The following is a 19,417-nucleotide window of genomic DNA, read 5'->3' on the forward strand; positions in this document are numbered from 1 at the left end:
CGTTGCCATTCAGTAATGACGATCGTGCCGCAAATGGTCCGAGTATCCGGCGCGTTGTTTGCGTTAGTCTCGCCGAAACGACAAATGGAATTTGCAAATACGATATCGAAATAAAATATTAATAAAATTGGGGTGCAACACGAGGACTTCCCAGGAGGTCACCCTTTCTAGTACTACTCTCGCCCAAGCACACTTAACTTCGGAGTTCTGATGGGATCCGGTGCATTAGTGCTGGTATGATCGCACCCATTTAATTCATGCTCGCTTAGATCTTTATGCACTATCTTGCTCCCCTCCATTAATTGTTTTAGATTTGAAAAAACTGTGTATGCAGCCTTCCTCCCTTGGTAACCGTGCACAAGCTCCTACGTGAGCGGATTGTTTGCTTTTCAGATCTGCCGCACCACCGGATAAATGCAATACTATCGCGGGGCCCACAATGCACGACGAATGCCGATAGCCCGGTTCCTGCATCGTTGCCATTCAGTAATGACGATCGTGTCGCAAATGGTCCGAGTATCCGACGCATTGTTTCCAGTTGTCTCCTAGAAACAACAAATGGAATTTGCAAATACAAATCAAAATAAAATATTAATAAAATTGGGGTGCAACACGAGGACTTCCAAGGAGGTCACCCATTCTAGTACTACTCTCGCCCAAGCACGCTTAACTTCGGAGTTCTAATGGGATCCGGTGCATTAGTGCTGGTATGATCGCACCCGTTTAATTCATGCTCGCTTAGATCTTTATGCACTATCTTGCTCCCCTCCATTAATTGTTTTAGATTTGAAAAAACTGTGTATGCAGCCTTCCTCCCTTGGTAACCGTGCACACGCTCCTACGTGAGCGGATTGTTTGCTTTTCAGATCTGCCGCACCACCGGATAAATGCAATACTATCGCGGGGCCCACAATGCACGACGAATGCCGAAAGCCCGGTTCCTGCATCGTTGCCATTCAGTAATGACGATCGTGCCGCAAATGGTCCGAGTATCCGACGCATTGTTTCCAGTTGTCTCCCAGAAACAACAAATGGAATTTGCAAATAAAAATCTAAATAAAATATTAATAAACTTGGGGTGCAACACGAGGACTTCCAAGGAGGTCACCCATTCTAGTACTACTCTCGCCCAAGCACGCTTAACTTCGGAGTTCTAATGGGATCCGGTGCATTAGTGCTGGTATGATCGCACCCGTTTAATTCATGCTCGCTTAGATCTTTATGCACTATCTTGCTCCCCTCCATTAATTGTTTTAGATTTGAAAAAACTGTGTATGCAGCCTTCCTCCCTTGGTAACCGTGCACAAGCTCCTACGTGAGCGGATTGTTTGCTTTTCAGATCTGCCGCACCACCGGATAAATGCAATACTATCGCGGGGCCCACAATGCACGACGAATGCCGATAGCCCGGTTCCTGCATCGTAGCCATTCAGTAATGACGATCGTGTCGCAAATGGTCCGAGTATCCGACGCATTGTTTCCAGTTGTCTCCCAGAAACAACAAATGGAATTTGCAAATACAAACCAAAATAAAATATTAATAAAATTGGGGTGCAACACGAGGACTTCCAAGGAGGTCACCCATTCTAGTACTACTCTCGCCCAAGCACGCTTAACTTCGGAGTTCTAATGGGATCCGGTGCATTAGTGCTGGTATGATCGCACCCGTTTAATTCATGCTCGCTTAGATCTTTATGCACTATCTTGCTCCCCTCCATTAATTGTTTTAGATTTGAAAAAACTGTGTATGCAGCCTTCCTCCCTTGGTAACCGTGCACACGCTCCTACGTGAGCGGATTGTTTGCTTTTCAGATCTGCCGCACCACCGGATAAATGCAATACTATCGCGGGGCCCACAATGCACGACGAATGCCGAAAGCCCGGTTCCTGCATCGTTGCCATTCAGTAATGACGATCGTGCCGCAAATGGTCCGAGTATCCGACGCATTGTTTCCAGTTGTCTCCCAGAAACAACAAATGGAATTTGCAAATAAAAATCTAAATAAAATATTAATAAACTTGGGGTGCAACACGAGGACTTCCAAGGAGGTCACCCATCCTAGTACTACTCTCGCCCTAGCACGCTTAACTTCGGAGTTCTGATGGGATCCGGTGCATTAGTGCTGGTATGATCGCACCCGTTTAATTCATGCTCGCTTAGATCTTTATGCACTATCTTGCTCCCCTCCATTAATTGTTTAAGACTTGAAAAAACTATGTATGCAGCCTTCCTCCCTTGGTAACCGTGCACAAGCTCCTACGTGAGCAGAGTGTTTGCTTTTCAGATCTGTCGCACCCCCGGATAGATGCAATACTATCGCAGGGCCCACAATGCATGACGAATGCCAAAAGCCCGGTTCTTGCATCGTTGCCATTCAGTAATGACGATCGTGCCGCAAATGGTCCGAATACCCGACGCGTTGTTTCCAGTTGTATCGCCGAAACAACAAATGGAATTTGCAAATACAAATCAAAATAAAATATTAATAAAATTGGGGTGCAACACGAGGACTTCCCAGGAGGTCACCCATTCTAGTACTACTCTCGCCCAAGTACGCTTAACTTCGAAGTTCTGATGGGATCCGGTGCATTAGTGCTGGTATGATCGCACCCGTTTAATTCATGTTCGCTTAAATCTTTATGCACTATCTTGCTCCCCTCCATTAATTGTTTTAGATTTGAAAAAACTATGTATGCAGCCTTCCTCCCTTGGTAACCGTGCACAAGCTCCTACGTGAGCGGATTGTTTGCTTTTCAGATCTGCCGCACCACCGGATAAATGCAATACTATCGCGGGACCCACAATGCACGACGAATGCCAAAATCCCGGTTCCTGCATCGTTGCCATTCAGTAAGGACGATCGTGCCGCAAATGGTCCGAGTATCCGACGCATTGTTTCCAGTTGTCTCCCAGAAACAACAAATGGAATTTGCAAATACAAATCAAAATAAAATATTAATAAAATTGGGGTGCAACACGAGGACTTCCGAGGAGGTCACCCATCCTAGTACTACTCTCGCCCAAGCACTCTTAACTTCGGAGTTCTGATGGGATCCGGTGCATTAGTGCTGGTATGATCGCACCCGTTTAATTCATGCTCGCTTAGATCTTTATGCACTATCTTGCTACCCTCCATTAATTGTTTTAGACTTGAAGAAACTGTGTATGCAGCCTTCCTCCCTTGGTTACCGTGCACAAGCTCCTACGTGAGCAGAGTGTTTGCTTTTCAGATCTGCCGCACCCCCGGATAGATGCAATACAATCGCGGGGCCCACAATGCACGACGAATGCCAAAAGCCCGGTTCTTGCATCGTTGCATTCCGTAATGACGATCGTGCCGCAAATGGTCCGAGTATCCGACGCGTTGTTTCCAGTTGTATCGCCGAAACAACAAATGGAATTTGCAAATACAAATCAAAATAAAATATTAATAAAATTGGGGTGCAACACGAGGACTTCCCAGGAGGTCACCCATCCTAATACTACTCTCGCCCAAGCACGCTTAACTTCAGAGTTCTGATGGGATCCAGTGCATTAGTGCAGGTATGATCGCACACGTTTAATTCATGCTCGCTTAGATCTTTATGCACAATCTTGCTCCCCTCCATTAATTGTTTTAGAGTTGAAAAAACTGTGTATGCAGCCTTCCTCCCTTGGTAACCGTGCACAAGCTCCTACGTGAGCAGAGTGTTTGTTTTTCAGATCTGCCGCACCCCCGGATAGATGCAATACTATCGCGGGGCCCACAATGCACGACGAATGCCAAAAGCCCGGTTCTTGCATCGTTGCCATTCCGTAATGACGATCGTACCGCAAATGGTCCGAGTATCCGACGCGTTGTTTCCAGTTGTATCGCCGAAACAACAAATGGAATTTGCAAATACAAATCAAAATAAAATATTAATAAAATTGGGGTGCAACACGAGGACTTCCAAGGAGGTCACCCATTCTAGTACTACTCTCGCCCAAGCACACTTAACTTCGGAGTTCTGATGGGATCCTGTGCATTAGTGCAGGTATGATCGCACCCGTTTAATTCATGCTCGCTTAGATCTTTATGCACTATCTTGCTCCCCTCCATTAATTGTTTTAGATTTGAAAAAACTGTGTTTGCAGCCTTCCTCCCTTGGTAACTGTGCACAAGCTCCTACGTGAGCGGATTGTTTGCTTTTCAGATCTGCCGCACCACCGGATAAATGCAATACTATCGCGGGGCCCACAATGCACGACGAATGCCGAAAGCCCGGTTCCTGCATCGTTGCCATTCAGTAATGACGATCGTGCCGCAAATGGTCCGAGTATCCGGCGCGTTGTTTGCGTTAGTCTCGCCGAAACGACAAATGGAATTTGCAAATACGATATCGAAATAAAATATTAATAAAATTGGGGTGCAACACGAGGACTTCCCAGGAGGTCACCCTTTCTAGTACTACTCTCGCCCAAGCACACTTAACTTCGGAGTTCTGATGGGATCCGGTGCATTAGTGCTGGTATGATCGCACCCATTTAATTCATGCTCGCTTAGATCTTTATGCACTATCTTGCTCCCCTCCATTAATTGTTTTAGATTTGAAAAAACTGTGTATGCAGCCTTCCTCCCTTGGTAACCGTGCACAAGCTCCTACGTGAGCGGATTGTTTGCTTTTCAGATCTGCCGCACCACCGGATAAATGCAATACTATCGCGGGGCCCACAATGCACGACGAATGCCGATAGCCCGGTTCCTGCATCGTTGCCATTCAGTAATGACGATCGTGTCGCAAATGGTCCGAGTATCCGACGCATTGTTTCCAGTTGTCTCCTAGAAACAACAAATGGAATTTGCAAATACAAATCAAAATAAAATATTAATAAAATTGGGGTGCAACACGAGGACTTCCAAGGAGGTCACCCATTCTAGTACTACTCTCGCCCAAGCACGCTTAACTTCGGAGTTCTAATGGGATCCGGTGCATTAGTGCTGGTATGATCGCACCCGTTTAATTCATGCTCGCTTAGATCTTTATGCACTATCTTGCTCCCCTCCATTAATTGTTTTAGATTTGAAAAAACTGTGTATGCAGCCTTCCTCCCTTGGTAACCGTGCACACGCTCCTACGTGAGCGGATTGTTTGCTTTTCAGATCTGCCGCACCACCGGATAAATGCAATACTATCGCGGGGCCCACAATGCACGACGAATGCCGAAAGCCCGGTTCCTGCATCGTTGCCATTCAGTAATGACGATCGTGCCGCAAATGGTCCGAGTATCCGACGCATTGTTTCCAGTTGTCTCCCAGAAACAACAAATGGAATTTGCAAATAAAAATCTAAATAAAATATTAATAAACTTGGGGTGCAACACGAGGACTTCCAAGGAGGTCACCCATTCTAGTACTACTCTCGCCCAAGCACGCTTAACTTCGGAGTTCTAATGGGATCCGGTGCATTAGTGCTGGTATGATCGCACCCGTTTAATTCATGCTCGCTTAGATCTTTATGCACTATCTTGCTCCCCTCCATTAATTGTTTTAGATTTGAAAAAACTGTGTATGCAGCCTTCCTCCCTTGGTAACCGTGCACAAGCTCCTACGTGAGCGGATTGTTTGCTTTTCAGATCTGCCGCACCACCGGATAAATGCAATACTATCGCGGGGCCCACAATGCACGACGAATGCCGATAGCCCGGTTCCTGCATCGTAGCCATTCAGTAATGACGATCGTGTCGCAAATGGTCCGAGTATCCGACGCATTGTTTCCAGTTGTCTCCCAGAAACAACAAATGGAATTTGCAAATACAAACCAAAATAAAATATTAATAAAATTGGGGTGCAACACGAGGACTTCCAAGGAGGTCACCCATTCTAGTACTACTCTCGCCCAAGCACGCTTAACTTCGGAGTTCTAATGGGATCCGGTGCATTAGTGCTGGTATGATCGCACCCGTTTAATTCATGCTCGCTTAGATCTTTATGCACTATCTTGCTCCCCTCCATTAATTGTTTTAGATTTGAAAAAACTGTGTATGCAGCCTTCCTCCCTTGGTAACCGTGCACACGCTCCTACGTGAGCGGATTGTTTGCTTTTCAGATCTGCCGCACCACCGGATAAATGCAATACTATCGCGGGGCCCACAATGCACGACGAATGCCGAAAGCCCGGTTCCTGCATCGTTGCCATTCAGTAATGACGATCGTGCCGCAAATGGTCCGAGTATCCGACGCATTGTTTCCAGTTGTCTCCCAGAAACAACAAATGGAATTTGCAAATAAAAATCTAAATAAAATATTAATAAACTTGGGGTGCAACACGAGGACTTCCAAGGAGGTCACCCATCCTAGTACTACTCTCGCCCTAGCACGCTTAACTTCGGAGTTCTGATGGGATCCGGTGCATTAGTGCTGGTATGATCGCACCCGTTTAATTCATGCTCGCTTAGATCTTTATGCACTATCTTGCTCCCCTCCATTAATTGTTTAAGACTTGAAAAAACTATGTATGCAGCCTTCCTCCCTTGGTAACCGTGCACAAGCTCCTACGTGAGCAGAGTGTTTGCTTTTCAGATCTGTCGCACCCCCGGATAGATGCAATACTATCGCAGGGCCCACAATGCATGACGAATGCCAAAAGCCCGGTTCTTGCATCGTTGCCATTCAGTAATGACGATCGTGCCGCAAATGGTCCGAATACCCGACGCGTTGTTTCCAGTTGTATCGCCGAAACAACAAATGGAATTTGCAAATACAAATCAAAATAAAATATTAATAAAATTGGGGTGCAACACGAGGACTTCCCAGGAGGTCACCCATTCTAGTACTACTCTCGCCCAAGTACGCTTAACTTCGAAGTTCTGATGGGATCCGGTGCATTAGTGCTGGTATGATCGCACCCGTTTAATTCATGTTCGCTTAAATCTTTATGCACTATCTTGCTCCCCTCCATTAATTGTTTTAGATTTGAAAAAACTATGTATGCAGCCTTCCTCCCTTGGTAACCGTGCACAAGCTCCTACGTGAGCGGATTGTTTGCTTTTCAGATCTGCCGCACCACCGGATAAATGCAATACTATCGCGGGACCCACAATGCACGACGAATGCCAAAATCCCGGTTCCTGCATCGTTGCCATTCAGTAAGGACGATCGTGCCGCAAATGGTCCGAGTATCCGACGCATTGTTTCCAGTTGTCTCCCAGAAACAACAAATGGAATTTGCAAATACAAATCAAAATAAAATATTAATAAAATTGGGGTGCAACACGAGGACTTCCGAGGAGGTCACCCATCCTAGTACTACTCTCGCCCAAGCACTCTTAACTTCGGAGTTCTGATGGGATCCGGTGCATTAGTGCTGGTATGATCGCACCCGTTTAATTCATGCTCGCTTAGATCTTTATGCACTATCTTGCTACCCTCCATTAATTGTTTTAGACTTGAAGAAACTGTGTATGCAGCCTTCCTCCCTTGGTTACCGTGCACAAGCTCCTACGTGAGCAGAGTGTTTGCTTTTCAGATCTGCCGCACCCCCGGATAGATGCAATACAATCGCGGGGCCCACAATGCACGACGAATGCCAAAAGCCCGGTTCTTGCATCGTTGCCATTCCGTAATGACGATCGTGCCGCAAATGGTCCGAGTATCCGACGCGTTGTTTCCAGTTGTATCGCCGAAACAACAAATGGAATTTGCAAATACAAATCAAAATAAAATATTAATAAAATTGGGGTGCAACACGAGGACTTCCCAGGAGGTCACCCATCCTAATACTACTCTCGCCCAAGCACGCTTAACTTCAGAGTTCTGATGGGATCCAGTGCATTAGTGCAGGTATGATCGCACACGTTTAATTCATGCTCGCTTAGATCTTTATGCACAATCTTGCTCCCCTCCATTAATTGTTTTAGAGTTGAAAAAACTGTGTATGCAGCCTTCCTCCCTTGGTAACCGTGCACAAGCTCCTACGTGAGCAGAGTGTTTGTTTTTCAGATCTGCCGCACCCCCGGATAGATGCAATACTATCGCGGGGCCCACAATGCACGACGAATGCCAAAAGCCCGGTTCTTGCATCGTTGCCATTCCGTAATGACGATCGTACCGCAAATGGTCCGAGTATCCGACGCGTTGTTTCCAGTTGTATCGCCGAAACAACAAATGGAATTTGCAAATACAAATCAAAATAAAATATTAATAAAATTGGGGTGCAACACGAGGACTTCCAAGGAGGTCACCCATTCTAGTACTACTCTCGCCCAAGCACACTTAACTTCGGAGTTCTGATGGGATCCTGTGCATTAGTGCAGGTATGATCGCACCCGTTTAATTCATGCTCGCTTAGATCTTTATGCACTATCTTGCTCCCCTCCATTAATTGTTTTAGATTTGAAAAAACTGTGTTTGCAGCCTTCCTCCCTTGGTAACTGTGCACAAGCTCCTACGTGAGCGGATTGTTTGCTTTTCAGATCTGCCGCACCACCGGATAAATGCAATACTATCGCGGGGCCCACAATGCACGACGAATGCCGAAAGCCCGGTTCCTGCATCGTTGCCATTCAGTAATGACGATCGTGCCGCAAATGGTCCGAGTATCCGGCGCGTTGTTTGCGTTAGTCTCGCCGAAACGACAAATGGAATTTGCAAATACGATATCGAAATAAAATATTAATAAAATTGGGGTGCAACACGAGGACTTCCCAGGAGGTCACCCTTTCTAGTACTACTCTCGCCCAAGCACACTTAACTTCGGAGTTCTGATGGGATCCGGTGCATTAGTGCTGGTATGATCGCACCCATTTAATTCATGCTCGCTTAGATCTTTATGCACTATCTTGCTCCCCTCCATTAATTGTTTTAGATTTGAAAAAACTGTGTATGCAGCCTTCCTCCCTTGGTAACCGTGCACAAGCTCCTACGTGAGCGGATTGTTTGCTTTTCAGATCTGCCGCACCACCGGATAAATGCAATACTATCGCGGGGCCCACAATGCACGACGAATGCCGATAGCCCGGTTCCTGCATCGTTGCCATTCAGTAATGACGATCGTGTCGCAAATGGTCCGAGTATCCGACGCATTGTTTCCAGTTGTCTCCTAGAAACAACAAATGGAATTTGCAAATACAAATCAAAATAAAATATTAATAAAATTGGGGTGCAACACGAGGACTTCCAAGGAGGTCACCCATTCTAGTACTACTCTCGCCCAAGCACGCTTAACTTCGGAGTTCTAATGGGATCCGGTGCATTAGTGCTGGTATGATCGCACCCGTTTAATTCATGCTCGCTTAGATCTTTATGCACTATCTTGCTCCCCTCCATTAATTGTTTTAGATTTGAAAAAACTGTGTATGCAGCCTTCCTCCCTTGGTAACCGTGCACACGCTCCTACGTGAGCGGATTGTTTGCTTTTCAGATCTGCCGCACCACCGGATAAATGCAATACTATCGCGGGGCCCACAATGCACGACGAATGCCGAAAGCCCGGTTCCTGCATCGTTGCCATTCAGTAATGACGATCGTGCCGCAAATGGTCCGAGTATCCGACGCATTGTTTCCAGTTGTCTCCCAGAAACAACAAATGGAATTTGCAAATAAAAATCTAAATAAAATATTAATAAACTTGGGGTGCAACACGAGGACTTCCAAGGAGGTCACCCATCCTAGTACTACTCTCGCCCAAGCACGCTTAACTTCGGAGTTCTGATGGGATCCGGTGCATTAGTGCTGGTATGATCGCACCCGTTTAATTCATGCTCGCTTAGATCTTTATGCACTATCTTGCTCCCCTCCATTAATTGTTTAAGACTTGAAAAAACTATGTATGCAGCCTTCCTCCCTTGGTAACCGTGCACAAGCTCCTACGTGAGCAGAGTGTTTGCTTTTCAGATCTGCCGCACCCCCGGATAGATGCAATACTATCGCGGGGCCCACAATGCACGACGAATGCGAAAAGCCCGGTTCTTGCATCGTTGCCATTCCGTAATGACGATCGTGCCGCAAATGGTCCGAGTATCTGACGCGTTGTTTCCAGTTGTATCGCCGAAACAACAAATGGAATTTGCAAATACAAATCAAAATAAAATATTAATAAAATTGGGGTGCAACACGAGGACTTCCAAGGAGGTCACGCATTCTAGTACTACTCTCGCCCAAGCACACTTAACTTCGGAGTTCTGATGGGATCCGGTGCATTAGTGCAGGTATGATCGCACCCGTTTAATTCATGCTCGCTTAGATCTTTAAGCACTATCTTGCTCCCCTCCATTAACTGTTTTAGACTTGAAAAAACTGTGTATGCAGCCTTCCTCCCTTGGTAACCGTGCACAAGCTCCTATGTGAGCAGAGTGTTTGCTTTTCATATCTGCCGCACCCCCGGATAGATGCAATACTATCACGGGGCCCACAATGCACGACGAATGCCAATAGCCCGGTTCTTGCATCGTTGCCATTCCGTAATGACGATCGTGCCGCAAATGGTCCGAGTATCCGACGCGTTGTTTCCAGTTGTATCGCCGAAACAACAAATGGAATTTGCAAATACAAATCAAAATAAAATATTAATAAAATTGGGGTGCAACATGAGGACTTCCAAGGAGGTCACCCATTCTAGTACTACTCTCGCCCAAGCACACTTAACTTCGGAGTTCTGATGGGATCCGGTGCATTAGTGCAGGTATGATCGCACCCGTTTAATTCATGCTCGCTTAGATCTTTATGCACTATCTTGCTCCCCTCCATTAATTGTTTTAGATTTGAAAAAACTGTGTATGCAGCCTTCCTCCCTTGGAAACCGTGCACAAGCTCCTACGTGAGCGGATTGTTTGCTTTTCAGATCTGCCGCACCACCGGATAAATGCAATACTATCGCGGGGCCCACAATGCACGACGAATGCCGAAAGCCCGGTTCCTGCATCGTTGCCATTCAGTAATGACGATCGTGCCGCAAATGGTCCGAGTATCCGGCGCGTTGTTTGCGTTTGTCTCGCCGAAACGACAAATGGAATTTGCAAATACGAGATCGAAATAAAATATTAATAAAATTGGGGTGCAACACGAGGACTTCCCAGGAGGTCACCCTTTCTAGTTCTACTCTCGCCCAGGCACACTTAACTTCGGAGTTCTGATGGGATCCGGTGCATTAGTGCTGGTATGATCGCACCCGTTTAATTCATGCTCGCTTAGATCTTTATGCACTATCTTGCTCCCCTCCATTAATTGATTTAGATTTGAAAAAACTGTGTATGCAGCCTTCCTCCCTTGGTAACCGTGCACAAGCTCCTACGTGAGCGGATTGTTTGCTTTTCAGATCTGCCGCACCACCGGATAAATGCAATACTATCGCGGGGCCCACAATGCACGACGAATGCCGAAAGCCCGGTTCCTGCATCGTTGCCATTCAGTAATGACGATCGTGCCGCAAATGGTCCGAGTATCCGAGACATTGTTTCCAGTTGTCTCCCAGAAACAACAAATGGAATTTGCAAATACAAATCAAAATAAAATATTAATAAAATTGGGGTGCAACACGAGGACTTCCCAGGAGGTCACCCATCCTACTACTACTCTCGCCCAAGCACGCTTATCTTAGGAGTTTTGATGGGATCCGGTGCATTAGTGCTGGTATGATCGCACCCGTTTAATTCATGCTCGCTTAGATCTTTATGCACTATCTTGCTCCCCTCCATTAACTGTTTTAGACTTGAAAAAACTGTGTATGCAGCCATCCTCCCTTGGTAACCGTGCACAAGCTCCTACGTGAGCAGAGTGTTTGCTTTTCATTTCTGCCGCACACCCGGATAGATGCAATACTATCGCGGGGCCCGGTTCTTGCATCGTTGCCATTCAGTAATGACGATCGTGCCGCAAATGGTTCGAGTATCTGGCGCGTTGTTTGCATTTGTCTCGCCGAAACGACAAATGGAATTTGCCAATACGATATCGAAATAAAATATTAAAAAAATTGGGGTGCAACACGAGGACTTCCCAGGAGGTCACCCATTCTAATACTACTCTCGCCCAAGCACACTTAACTTCGGAGTTCTGATGGGATCCGGTGCATTAGTGCTGGTATGATCGCACCCGTTTAATTCATGCTCGCTTAGATCTTTATGCACTATCTTGCTCCCCTCCATTAATTGTTTTAGATTTGAAAAAACTGTGTATCAGCCTTCCTCCCTTGGTAACCGTGCACAAGCTCCTACGTGAGCAGAGTGTTTGCTTTTCAGATCTGCCGCACCCCCGGATAGATGCAATACTATCGCGGGGCCCACAATGCACGACGAATGCCAAAAGCCCGGTTCTTGCATCGTTGCCATTCCGTAATGACGATCGTGCCGCAAATGGTCCGAGTATCCGACGCGTTGTTTCCAGTTGTATCGCCGAAACAACAAATGGAATTTGCAAATACAAATCAAAATAAAATATTAATAAAATTGGGGTGCAACACGAGGACTTCCAAGGAGGTCACCCATCCTAGTACTACTCTCGCCCAAGCACACTTAACTTCGGAGTTCTGATGGGATCCGGTGCATTAGTGCAGGTATGATCGCACCCGTTTAATTCATGCTCGCTTAGATCTTTATGCACTATCTTGCTCCCCTCCATTAATTGTTTTAGATTTGAAAAAACTGTGTATGCAGCCTTCCTCCCTTGGTAACCGTGCACAAGCTCCTACGTGAGCGGATTGTTTGCTTTTCAGATCTGCCGCACCACCGGATAAATGCAATACAATCGCGGGGCCCACAATGCACGACGAATGCCGAAAGCCCGGTTCCTGCATCGTTGCCATTCAGTAATGACGATCGTGCCGCAAATGGTCCGAGTATCCGACGCATTGTTTCCAGTTGTCTCCGAGAAACAACAAATGGAATTTGCAAATACAAATCAAAATAAAATATTAATAAAATTGGGGTGCAACACGAGGACTTCCCAGGAGGTCACCCATGCTAGTACTACTCTCGCCCAAGCACGCTTAACTACGAAGTTCTGATGGGATCCGGTGCATTAGTGCTGGTATGATCGCACCCGTTTAATTCATGCTCGCTTAGATCTTTATGCCCTATCTTGCTCCCCTCCATTAATTGTTTTAGACTTGAAAAAACTGTGTATGCAGCCTTCCTCCCTTGGTAACCGTGCACAAGCTCCTACGTGAGCAGAGTGTTTGTTTTTCAGATCTGTCGCACCCCCGGATAGATGCAATACTATCGCAGGGCCCACAATGCATGACGAATGCCAAAAGCCCGGTTCTTGCATCGTTGCCATTCAGTAATGACGATCGTGCCGCAAATGGTCCGAATATCCGACGCGTTGTTTCCAGTTGTATCGCCGAAACAACAAATGGAATTTGCAAATACAAATCAAAATAAAATATTAATAAAATTGGGGTGCAACACGAGGACTTCCCAGGAGGTCACCCATTCTAGTACTACTCTCGCCCAAGTACGCTTAACTTCGAAGTTCTGATGGGATCCGGTGCATTAGTGCTGGTATGATCGCACCCGTTTAATTCATGTTCGCTTAAATCTTTATGCACTATCTTGCTCCCCTCCATTAATTGTTTTAGATTTGAAAAAACTATGTATGCAGCCTTCCTCCCTTGGTAACCGTGCACAAGCTCCTACGTGAGCGGATTGTTTGCTTTTCAGATCTTCCGCACCACCAGATAAATGCAATACTATCGCGGGGCCCACAATGCACGACGAATGCCGATAGCCCGGTTCCTGCATCGTTGCCATTCAGTAATGACGATCGTGTCGCAAATGGTCCGAGTATCCGACGCATTGTTTCCAATTGTCTCCCAGAAACAACAAATGGAATTTGCAAATACAAATCAAAATAAAATATTAATAAAATTGGGGTGCAACACGAGGACTTCCCAGGAGGTCACCCATTCTAGTACTATTCTCGCCCAAGCACGCTTAACTTCGGAGTTCTAATGGGATCCGGTGCATTAGTGCTGGTATGATCGCACCCGTTTAATTCATGCTCGTTTAGATCTTTATGCACTATCTTGCTCCCCTCCATTAATTGTTTTAGATTTGAAAAAACTGTGTATGCAGCCTTCCTCCCTTGGTAACCGTGCACAAGCTCCTACGTGAGCGGATTGTTTGCTTTTCAGATCTGCTGCACCACCGGATAAATGCAATACTATCGCGGGGCCCACAATGCACGACGAATGCCGAAAGCCCGGTTCCTGCATCGTTGCCATTCAGTAATGACGATCGTGCCGCAAATGGTTCGAGTATCTGGCGCGTTGTTTGCATTTGTCTCGCCGAAACGACAAATGGAATTTGCCAATACGATATCGAAATAAAATATTAAAAAAATTGGGGTGCAACACGAGGACTTCCCAGGAGGTCACCCTTTCTAGTACTACTCTCGCCCAAGCACACTTAACTTCGGAGTTCTGATGGGATCCGGTGCATTAGTGCTGGTATGATCGCACCCATTTAATTCATGCTCGCTTAGATCTTTATGCACTATCTTGCTCCCCTCCATTAATTGTTTTAGATTTGAAAAAACTGTGTATGCAGCCTTCCTCCCTTGGTAACCGTGCACAAGCTCCTACGTGAGCGGATTGTTTGCTTTTCAGATCTGCCGCACCACCGGATAAATGCAATACTATCGCGGGGCCCACAATGCACGACGAATGCCGATAGCCCGGTTCCTGCATCGTTGCCATTCAGTAATGTCGATCGTGTCGCAAATGGTCCGAGTATCCGACGCATTGTTTCCAGTTGTCTCCCAGAAACAACAAATGGAATTTGCAAATACAAATCAAAATAAAATATTAATAAAATTGGGGTGCAACACGAGGACTTCCAAGGAGGTCACCCATTCTAGTACTACTCTCGCCCAAGCACGCTTAACTTCGGAGTTCTAATGGGATCCGGTGCATTAGTGCAGGTATGATTGCACCCGTTTAATTCATGCTCGCTTAGATCTTTATGCACAATCTTGCTCCCCTCCATTAATTGTTTTAGATTTGAAAAAACTGTGTATGCAGCCTTCCTCCCTTGGTAACCGTGCACAAGCTCCTACGTGAGCGGATTGTTTGCTTTTCAGATCTGCCGCACCACCGGAGAAATGCAATACTATCGCGGGGCCCACAATGCACGACGAATGCCGAAAGCCCGGTTCCTGCATCGTTGCCATTCAGTAATGACGATCGTGCCGCAAATGGTCCGAGTATCCGACGCAATGTTTCCAGTTGTCTCCCAGAAACAACAAATGGAATTTGCAAATACAAATCAAAATAAAATATTAATAAAATTGGGGTGCAACACGAGGACTTCCCAGGAGCTCACCCATGCTAGTACTACTCTTCCCAAGCACGCTTAACTTCGAAGTTCTGATGGGATCCGGTGCAGTAGTGCTGGTATGATCGCACCCGTTTAATTTTTGCTCGCTTAGATCTTTATGCACTATCTTGCTCCCCACCATTAATTGTTTTAGACTTGAAAAAACTGTGTATGCAGCCTTCCTCCCTTGGTAACCGTGCACAAGCTCCTACGTGAGCAGAGTGTTTGCTTTTCATTTCTGCCGCACCCCCGGATAGATGCAATACTATCGCGGGGCCCACAATAAACGACGAATGCCAAAAGCCCGGTTCTTGCATCGTTGCCATTCAGGAATGACGATCGTGCCGCAAATGGTCCGAGTATCTGGCGCGTTGTTTGCGTTTGTCTCGCCGAAACGACAAATGGAATTTGCAAATACGATATCGAAATAAAATATTAAAAAAATTGGGGTGCAACACGAGGACTTCCCAGGAGGTCACCCATTCTAATACTACTCTCGCCCAAGCACACTTAACTTCGGAGTTCTGATGGGATCCGGTGCATTAGTGCTGGTATGATCGCACCCGTTTAATTCGTGCTCGCTTAGATCTTTATGCACTATCTTGCTCCCCTCCATTAATTGTTTTAGATTTGAAAAAACTGTGTATCAGCCTTCCTCCCTTGGTAACCGTGCACAAGCTCCTACGTGAGCAGAGTGTTTGCTTTTCAGATCTGCCGCACCCCCGGATAGATGCAATACTATCGCGGGGCCCACAATGCACGACGAATGCCAAAAGCCCGGTTCTTGCATCGTTGCCATTCCGTAATGACGATCGTGCCGCAAATGGTCCGAGTATCCGACGCGTTGTTTCCAGTTGTATCGCCGAAACAACAAATGGAATTTGCAAATACAAATCAAAATAAAATATTAATAAAATTGGGGTGCAACACGAGGACTTCCAAGGAGGTCACCCATTCTAGTACTACTCTCGCCCAAGCACACTTAACTTCGGAGTTCTGATGGGATCCGGTGCATTAGTGCAGGTATGATCGCACCCGTTTAATTCATGCTCGCTTAGATCTTTATGCACTATCTTGCTCCCCTCCATTAATTGTTTTAGATTTGAAAAAACTGTGTATGCAGCCTTCCTCCCTTGGTAACCGTGCACAAGCTCCTACGTGAGCGGATTGTTTGCTTTTCAGATCTGCCGCATCACCGGATAAATGCAATACTATCACGGGGCCCACAATGCACGACGAATGCCGAAAGTCCGGTTCCTGCATCGTTGCCATTCAATAATGACGATCGTGCCGCAAATGGTCCGAGTATCCGACGCATTGTTTCTAGTTGTCTCCCAGAAACAACAAATGGAATTTGCAAATACAAATCAAAATAAAATATTAATAAAATTGGGGTGCAACACGAGGACTTCCCAGGAGGTCACCCATGCTAGTACTACTCTCGCCCAAGCACGCTTAACTTCGAAGTTCTGATGGGATCCGGTGCATTAGTGCTGGTATGATCGCACCCGTTTAATTCATGCTCGCTTAGATCTTTATGCACTATTTTGCTCCCCTCCATTAATTGTTTTAGACTTGAAAAAACTGTGTATGCAGCCTTCCTCCCTTGGTAACCGTGCACAAGCTCCTACGTGAGCAGAGTGTTTGCTTTTCAGATCTGTCGCACCCCCGGATAGATGCAATACTATCGCAGTGCCCACAATGCATGACGAATGCCAAAAGCCCGGTTCTTGCATCGTTGCCATTCAGTAATGACGATCGTGCCGCAAATGGTCCGAATATCCGACGCGTTGTTTCCAGTTGTATCGCCGAAACAACAAATGGAATTTGCAAATACAAATCAAAATAAAATATTAATAAAATTGGGGTGCAACACGAGGACTTCCCAGGAGGTCACCCATTCTAGTACTACTCTCGCCCAAGCACGCTTAACTTCGAAATTCTGATGGGATCCGGTGCATTAGTGCTGGTATGATCGCACCCGTTCAATTCATGCTCGCTTAAATCTTTATGCACTATCTTTCTCCCCTCCATTAATTGTTTTAGATTTGAAAAAACTGTGTATGCAGCCTTCCTCCCTTGGTAACCGTGCACAAGCTCCTACGTGAAAGGATTGTTTGCTTTTCAGATCTGCCGCACCACCGGATAAATGCAATACTATCGCGGGGCCCACAATGCACGACGAATGCCGAAAGCCCGGTTCCTGCATCGTTGCCATTCAGTAAGGACGATCGTGCCGCAAATGGTCCGAGTATCCGACGCATTGTTTCCAGTTGTCTCCCAGAAACAACAAATGGAATTTGCAAATACAAATCAAAATAAAATATTAATAAAATTGGGGTGCAACACGAGGACTTCCGAGGAGGTCACCCATCCTAGTACTACTCTCGCCCAAGCACTCTTAACTTCGGAGTTCTGATGGGATCCGGTGCATTTGTGCTGGTATGATCGCACCCGTTTAATTCATGCTCGCTTAGATCTTTATGCACTATCTTGCTACCCTCCATTAATTGTTTTAGACTTGAAGAAACTGTGTATGCAGCCTTTCTCCCTTGGTTACCGTGCACAAGCTCCGACGTGAGCAGAGTGTTTGCTTTTCAGATCTGCCGCACCCCCGGAAAGATGCAATACTATCGCGGGGCCCACAATGCACGACGAATGCCAAAAGCCCGGTTCTTGCATCGTTGCCATTCCGTAATGACGATCGTGCCGCAAATGGTCCGAGTATCCGACGCGTTGTTTCCAGTTGTATCGCCGAAACAACAAATGGAATTTGCAAATACAAATCAAAATAAAATATTAATAAAATTGGGGTGCAACACGAGGACTTCCAAGGAGGTCACCCATCCTAATACTACTCTCGCCCAAGCACGCTTAACTTCGGAGTTCTGATGGGATCCGGTGCATTAGTGCAGGTATGATCGCACACGTTTAATTCATGCTCGCTTAGATCTTTATGCACAATCTTGCTCCCCTCCATTAATTGTTTTAGAGTTGAAAAAACTGTGTATGAAGCCTTCCTCCCTTGGTAACCGTGCACAAGCTCCTACGTGAGCAGAGTGTTCGTTTTTCAGATCTGCCGCACCCCCGGATAGATGCAATACTATCGCGGGGCCCACAATGCACGACGAATGCCAAAAGCCCGGTTCTTGCATCGTTGCCATTCCGTAATGACGATCGTACCGCAAATGGTCCGAGTATCCGACGTGTTGTTTCCAGTTGTATCGCCGAAACAACAAGTGGAATTTGCAAATACAAATCAAAATAAAATATTAATAAAATTGGGGTGCAACACGAGGACTTCCAAGGAGGTCACCCATTCTAGTACTACTCTCGCCCAAGCACACTTAACTTCGGAGTTCTGATGGGATCCGGTGCATTAGTGCAGGTATGATCGCACCCGTTTAATTCATGCTCGCTTAGATCTTTATGCACTATCTTGCTCCCCTCCATTAATTGTTTTAGATTTGAAAAAACTGTGTATGCAGCCTTCCTCCCTTGGTAACTGTGCACAAGCTCCTACGTGAGCGGATTGTTTGCTTTTCAGATCTGCCGCACCACCGGATAAATGCAATACTATCACGGGGCCCACAATGCACGACGAATGCCAAAAGCCCGGTTCTTCCATCGTTGCCATTCAGTAATGACGATCGTGCCGCAAATCGTCCGAGTATCCGGCGCGTTGTTTGCGTTTGTCTCGCCGAAACGACAAATGGAATTTGCAAATACGATATCGAAATAAAATATTAATAAAATTGGGGTGCAACACGAGGACTTCCCAGGAGGTCACCCATTCTAGTACTACTATCGCCCAAGCACACTTAACTTCGGAGTTCTGATGGGATCCGGTGCATTAGTGCAGGTATGATCGCACCCGTTTAATTCATGCTCGCTTAGATCTTTATGCACTATCTTGCTCCCCTCCATTAATTGTTTTAGATTTGAAAAAACTGTGTATGCAGCCTTCCTCCCTTGGTAACCGTGCACAAGCTCCTACGTGAGCGGATTGTTTGCTTTTCAGATCTGCCGCGTCACCGGATAAATGCAATACTATCACGGGGCCCACAATGCACGACGAATGCCGAAAGTCCGGTTCCTGCATCGTTGCCATTCAATAATGACGATCGTGCCGCAAATGGTCCGAGTATC

General features: G+C 46.2%; 39 non-coding genes and 2 pseudogenes across 39 annotated transcripts; all 41 read right to left on the reverse strand.

Moving 5' to 3' along the window:
- Window positions 1-129: 129 nt before the first annotated feature.
- On the reverse strand, window positions 130-248 carry LOC148799638 (5S ribosomal RNA). Its single transcript, XR_016073093.1, has one exon. It is a non-coding gene; the product is annotated as a 5S ribosomal RNA (ribosomal RNA).
- A 354-nt stretch (window positions 249-602) lies between these two features.
- Window positions 603-721, reverse strand: LOC148799639 (5S ribosomal RNA). The gene has a single exon (XR_016073286.1). It is a non-coding gene; the product is annotated as a 5S ribosomal RNA (ribosomal RNA).
- A 354-nt stretch (window positions 722-1,075) lies between these two features.
- On the reverse strand, window positions 1,076-1,194 carry LOC148799640 (5S ribosomal RNA). The gene has a single exon (XR_016073287.1). It is a non-coding gene; the product is annotated as a 5S ribosomal RNA (ribosomal RNA).
- Window positions 1,195-1,548: 354 nt separating this feature from the next.
- LOC148799641 (5S ribosomal RNA) lies at window positions 1,549-1,667 on the reverse strand. Its single transcript, XR_016073288.1, has one exon. It is a non-coding gene; the product is annotated as a 5S ribosomal RNA (ribosomal RNA).
- A 354-nt stretch (window positions 1,668-2,021) lies between these two features.
- LOC148799642 (5S ribosomal RNA) lies at window positions 2,022-2,140 on the reverse strand. The gene has a single exon (XR_016071785.1). It is a non-coding gene; the product is annotated as a 5S ribosomal RNA (ribosomal RNA).
- Window positions 2,141-2,494: 354 nt separating this feature from the next.
- On the reverse strand, window positions 2,495-2,613 carry LOC148799643 (5S ribosomal RNA). Its single transcript, XR_016075155.1, has one exon. It is a non-coding gene; the product is annotated as a 5S ribosomal RNA (ribosomal RNA).
- A 354-nt stretch (window positions 2,614-2,967) lies between these two features.
- On the reverse strand, window positions 2,968-3,086 carry LOC148799644 (5S ribosomal RNA). The gene has a single exon (XR_016071986.1). It is a non-coding gene; the product is annotated as a 5S ribosomal RNA (ribosomal RNA).
- Window positions 3,087-3,439: 353 nt separating this feature from the next.
- On the reverse strand, window positions 3,440-3,558 carry LOC148799645 (5S ribosomal RNA). Its single transcript, XR_016069912.1, has one exon. It is a non-coding gene; the product is annotated as a 5S ribosomal RNA (ribosomal RNA).
- A 354-nt stretch (window positions 3,559-3,912) lies between these two features.
- Window positions 3,913-4,031, reverse strand: LOC148799646 (5S ribosomal RNA). The gene has a single exon (XR_016070038.1). It is a non-coding gene; the product is annotated as a 5S ribosomal RNA (ribosomal RNA).
- A 355-nt stretch (window positions 4,032-4,386) lies between these two features.
- On the reverse strand, window positions 4,387-4,505 carry LOC148799647 (5S ribosomal RNA). The gene has a single exon (XR_016073094.1). It is a non-coding gene; the product is annotated as a 5S ribosomal RNA (ribosomal RNA).
- Window positions 4,506-4,859: 354 nt separating this feature from the next.
- Window positions 4,860-4,978, reverse strand: LOC148799648 (5S ribosomal RNA). The gene has a single exon (XR_016073289.1). It is a non-coding gene; the product is annotated as a 5S ribosomal RNA (ribosomal RNA).
- Window positions 4,979-5,332: 354 nt separating this feature from the next.
- On the reverse strand, window positions 5,333-5,451 carry LOC148799649 (5S ribosomal RNA). The gene has a single exon (XR_016073290.1). It is a non-coding gene; the product is annotated as a 5S ribosomal RNA (ribosomal RNA).
- A 354-nt stretch (window positions 5,452-5,805) lies between these two features.
- LOC148799650 (5S ribosomal RNA) lies at window positions 5,806-5,924 on the reverse strand. The gene has a single exon (XR_016073292.1). It is a non-coding gene; the product is annotated as a 5S ribosomal RNA (ribosomal RNA).
- Window positions 5,925-6,278: 354 nt separating this feature from the next.
- Window positions 6,279-6,397, reverse strand: LOC148799651 (5S ribosomal RNA). Its single transcript, XR_016071786.1, has one exon. It is a non-coding gene; the product is annotated as a 5S ribosomal RNA (ribosomal RNA).
- A 354-nt stretch (window positions 6,398-6,751) lies between these two features.
- LOC148799652 (5S ribosomal RNA) lies at window positions 6,752-6,870 on the reverse strand. The gene has a single exon (XR_016075156.1). It is a non-coding gene; the product is annotated as a 5S ribosomal RNA (ribosomal RNA).
- Window positions 6,871-7,224: 354 nt separating this feature from the next.
- Window positions 7,225-7,343, reverse strand: LOC148799653 (5S ribosomal RNA). The gene has a single exon (XR_016071987.1). It is a non-coding gene; the product is annotated as a 5S ribosomal RNA (ribosomal RNA).
- A 354-nt stretch (window positions 7,344-7,697) lies between these two features.
- On the reverse strand, window positions 7,698-7,816 carry LOC148799654 (5S ribosomal RNA). Its single transcript, XR_016069913.1, has one exon. It is a non-coding gene; the product is annotated as a 5S ribosomal RNA (ribosomal RNA).
- A 354-nt stretch (window positions 7,817-8,170) lies between these two features.
- LOC148799655 (5S ribosomal RNA) lies at window positions 8,171-8,289 on the reverse strand. Its single transcript, XR_016070040.1, has one exon. It is a non-coding gene; the product is annotated as a 5S ribosomal RNA (ribosomal RNA).
- A 355-nt stretch (window positions 8,290-8,644) lies between these two features.
- Window positions 8,645-8,763, reverse strand: LOC148799656 (5S ribosomal RNA). The gene has a single exon (XR_016073095.1). It is a non-coding gene; the product is annotated as a 5S ribosomal RNA (ribosomal RNA).
- Window positions 8,764-9,117: 354 nt separating this feature from the next.
- LOC148799657 (5S ribosomal RNA) lies at window positions 9,118-9,236 on the reverse strand. Its single transcript, XR_016073293.1, has one exon. It is a non-coding gene; the product is annotated as a 5S ribosomal RNA (ribosomal RNA).
- A 354-nt stretch (window positions 9,237-9,590) lies between these two features.
- On the reverse strand, window positions 9,591-9,709 carry LOC148799658 (5S ribosomal RNA). The gene has a single exon (XR_016071968.1). It is a non-coding gene; the product is annotated as a 5S ribosomal RNA (ribosomal RNA).
- Window positions 9,710-10,063: 354 nt separating this feature from the next.
- LOC148799659 (5S ribosomal RNA) lies at window positions 10,064-10,182 on the reverse strand. Its single transcript, XR_016070652.1, has one exon. It is a non-coding gene; the product is annotated as a 5S ribosomal RNA (ribosomal RNA).
- A 354-nt stretch (window positions 10,183-10,536) lies between these two features.
- LOC148799660 (5S ribosomal RNA) lies at window positions 10,537-10,655 on the reverse strand. The gene has a single exon (XR_016070071.1). It is a non-coding gene; the product is annotated as a 5S ribosomal RNA (ribosomal RNA).
- Window positions 10,656-11,010: 355 nt separating this feature from the next.
- On the reverse strand, window positions 11,011-11,129 carry LOC148799661 (5S ribosomal RNA). The gene has a single exon (XR_016070120.1). It is a non-coding gene; the product is annotated as a 5S ribosomal RNA (ribosomal RNA).
- Window positions 11,130-11,483: 354 nt separating this feature from the next.
- On the reverse strand, window positions 11,484-11,602 carry LOC148799662 (5S ribosomal RNA; annotated as a pseudogene).
- Window positions 11,603-11,930: 328 nt separating this feature from the next.
- Window positions 11,931-12,049, reverse strand: LOC148799663 (5S ribosomal RNA). The gene has a single exon (XR_016073122.1). It is a non-coding gene; the product is annotated as a 5S ribosomal RNA (ribosomal RNA).
- A 353-nt stretch (window positions 12,050-12,402) lies between these two features.
- Window positions 12,403-12,521, reverse strand: LOC148799664 (5S ribosomal RNA). The gene has a single exon (XR_016073430.1). It is a non-coding gene; the product is annotated as a 5S ribosomal RNA (ribosomal RNA).
- Window positions 12,522-12,875: 354 nt separating this feature from the next.
- LOC148799665 (5S ribosomal RNA) lies at window positions 12,876-12,994 on the reverse strand. The gene has a single exon (XR_016074686.1). It is a non-coding gene; the product is annotated as a 5S ribosomal RNA (ribosomal RNA).
- Window positions 12,995-13,348: 354 nt separating this feature from the next.
- On the reverse strand, window positions 13,349-13,467 carry LOC148799666 (5S ribosomal RNA). The gene has a single exon (XR_016075157.1). It is a non-coding gene; the product is annotated as a 5S ribosomal RNA (ribosomal RNA).
- Window positions 13,468-13,821: 354 nt separating this feature from the next.
- Window positions 13,822-13,940, reverse strand: LOC148799667 (5S ribosomal RNA). Its single transcript, XR_016071994.1, has one exon. It is a non-coding gene; the product is annotated as a 5S ribosomal RNA (ribosomal RNA).
- Window positions 13,941-14,295: 355 nt separating this feature from the next.
- On the reverse strand, window positions 14,296-14,414 carry LOC148799668 (5S ribosomal RNA). The gene has a single exon (XR_016073096.1). It is a non-coding gene; the product is annotated as a 5S ribosomal RNA (ribosomal RNA).
- A 354-nt stretch (window positions 14,415-14,768) lies between these two features.
- Window positions 14,769-14,887, reverse strand: LOC148799669 (5S ribosomal RNA). Its single transcript, XR_016074842.1, has one exon. It is a non-coding gene; the product is annotated as a 5S ribosomal RNA (ribosomal RNA).
- A 354-nt stretch (window positions 14,888-15,241) lies between these two features.
- Window positions 15,242-15,359, reverse strand: LOC148799670 (5S ribosomal RNA; annotated as a pseudogene).
- Window positions 15,360-15,714: 355 nt separating this feature from the next.
- LOC148799671 (5S ribosomal RNA) lies at window positions 15,715-15,833 on the reverse strand. The gene has a single exon (XR_016073123.1). It is a non-coding gene; the product is annotated as a 5S ribosomal RNA (ribosomal RNA).
- Window positions 15,834-16,186: 353 nt separating this feature from the next.
- LOC148799672 (5S ribosomal RNA) lies at window positions 16,187-16,305 on the reverse strand. The gene has a single exon (XR_016074766.1). It is a non-coding gene; the product is annotated as a 5S ribosomal RNA (ribosomal RNA).
- A 354-nt stretch (window positions 16,306-16,659) lies between these two features.
- Window positions 16,660-16,778, reverse strand: LOC148799673 (5S ribosomal RNA). Its single transcript, XR_016073305.1, has one exon. It is a non-coding gene; the product is annotated as a 5S ribosomal RNA (ribosomal RNA).
- Window positions 16,779-17,132: 354 nt separating this feature from the next.
- LOC148799674 (5S ribosomal RNA) lies at window positions 17,133-17,251 on the reverse strand. The gene has a single exon (XR_016075141.1). It is a non-coding gene; the product is annotated as a 5S ribosomal RNA (ribosomal RNA).
- A 354-nt stretch (window positions 17,252-17,605) lies between these two features.
- LOC148799675 (5S ribosomal RNA) lies at window positions 17,606-17,724 on the reverse strand. Its single transcript, XR_016073544.1, has one exon. It is a non-coding gene; the product is annotated as a 5S ribosomal RNA (ribosomal RNA).
- A 354-nt stretch (window positions 17,725-18,078) lies between these two features.
- LOC148799676 (5S ribosomal RNA) lies at window positions 18,079-18,197 on the reverse strand. The gene has a single exon (XR_016068751.1). It is a non-coding gene; the product is annotated as a 5S ribosomal RNA (ribosomal RNA).
- A 354-nt stretch (window positions 18,198-18,551) lies between these two features.
- LOC148799677 (5S ribosomal RNA) lies at window positions 18,552-18,670 on the reverse strand. Its single transcript, XR_016074767.1, has one exon. It is a non-coding gene; the product is annotated as a 5S ribosomal RNA (ribosomal RNA).
- Window positions 18,671-19,025: 355 nt separating this feature from the next.
- LOC148799678 (5S ribosomal RNA) lies at window positions 19,026-19,144 on the reverse strand. Its single transcript, XR_016075506.1, has one exon. It is a non-coding gene; the product is annotated as a 5S ribosomal RNA (ribosomal RNA).
- Between the last annotated feature and the right edge of the window lie 273 nt (window positions 19,145-19,417).

The sequence above is a fragment of the Nelumbo nucifera genome, chromosome 4 (assembly GCF_055504915.1).
Source record: "Nelumbo nucifera cultivar China Antique chromosome 4, China Antique-T2T, whole genome shotgun sequence".
Classification (NCBI taxonomy): domain Eukaryota; kingdom Viridiplantae; phylum Streptophyta; class Magnoliopsida; order Proteales; family Nelumbonaceae; genus Nelumbo; species Nelumbo nucifera.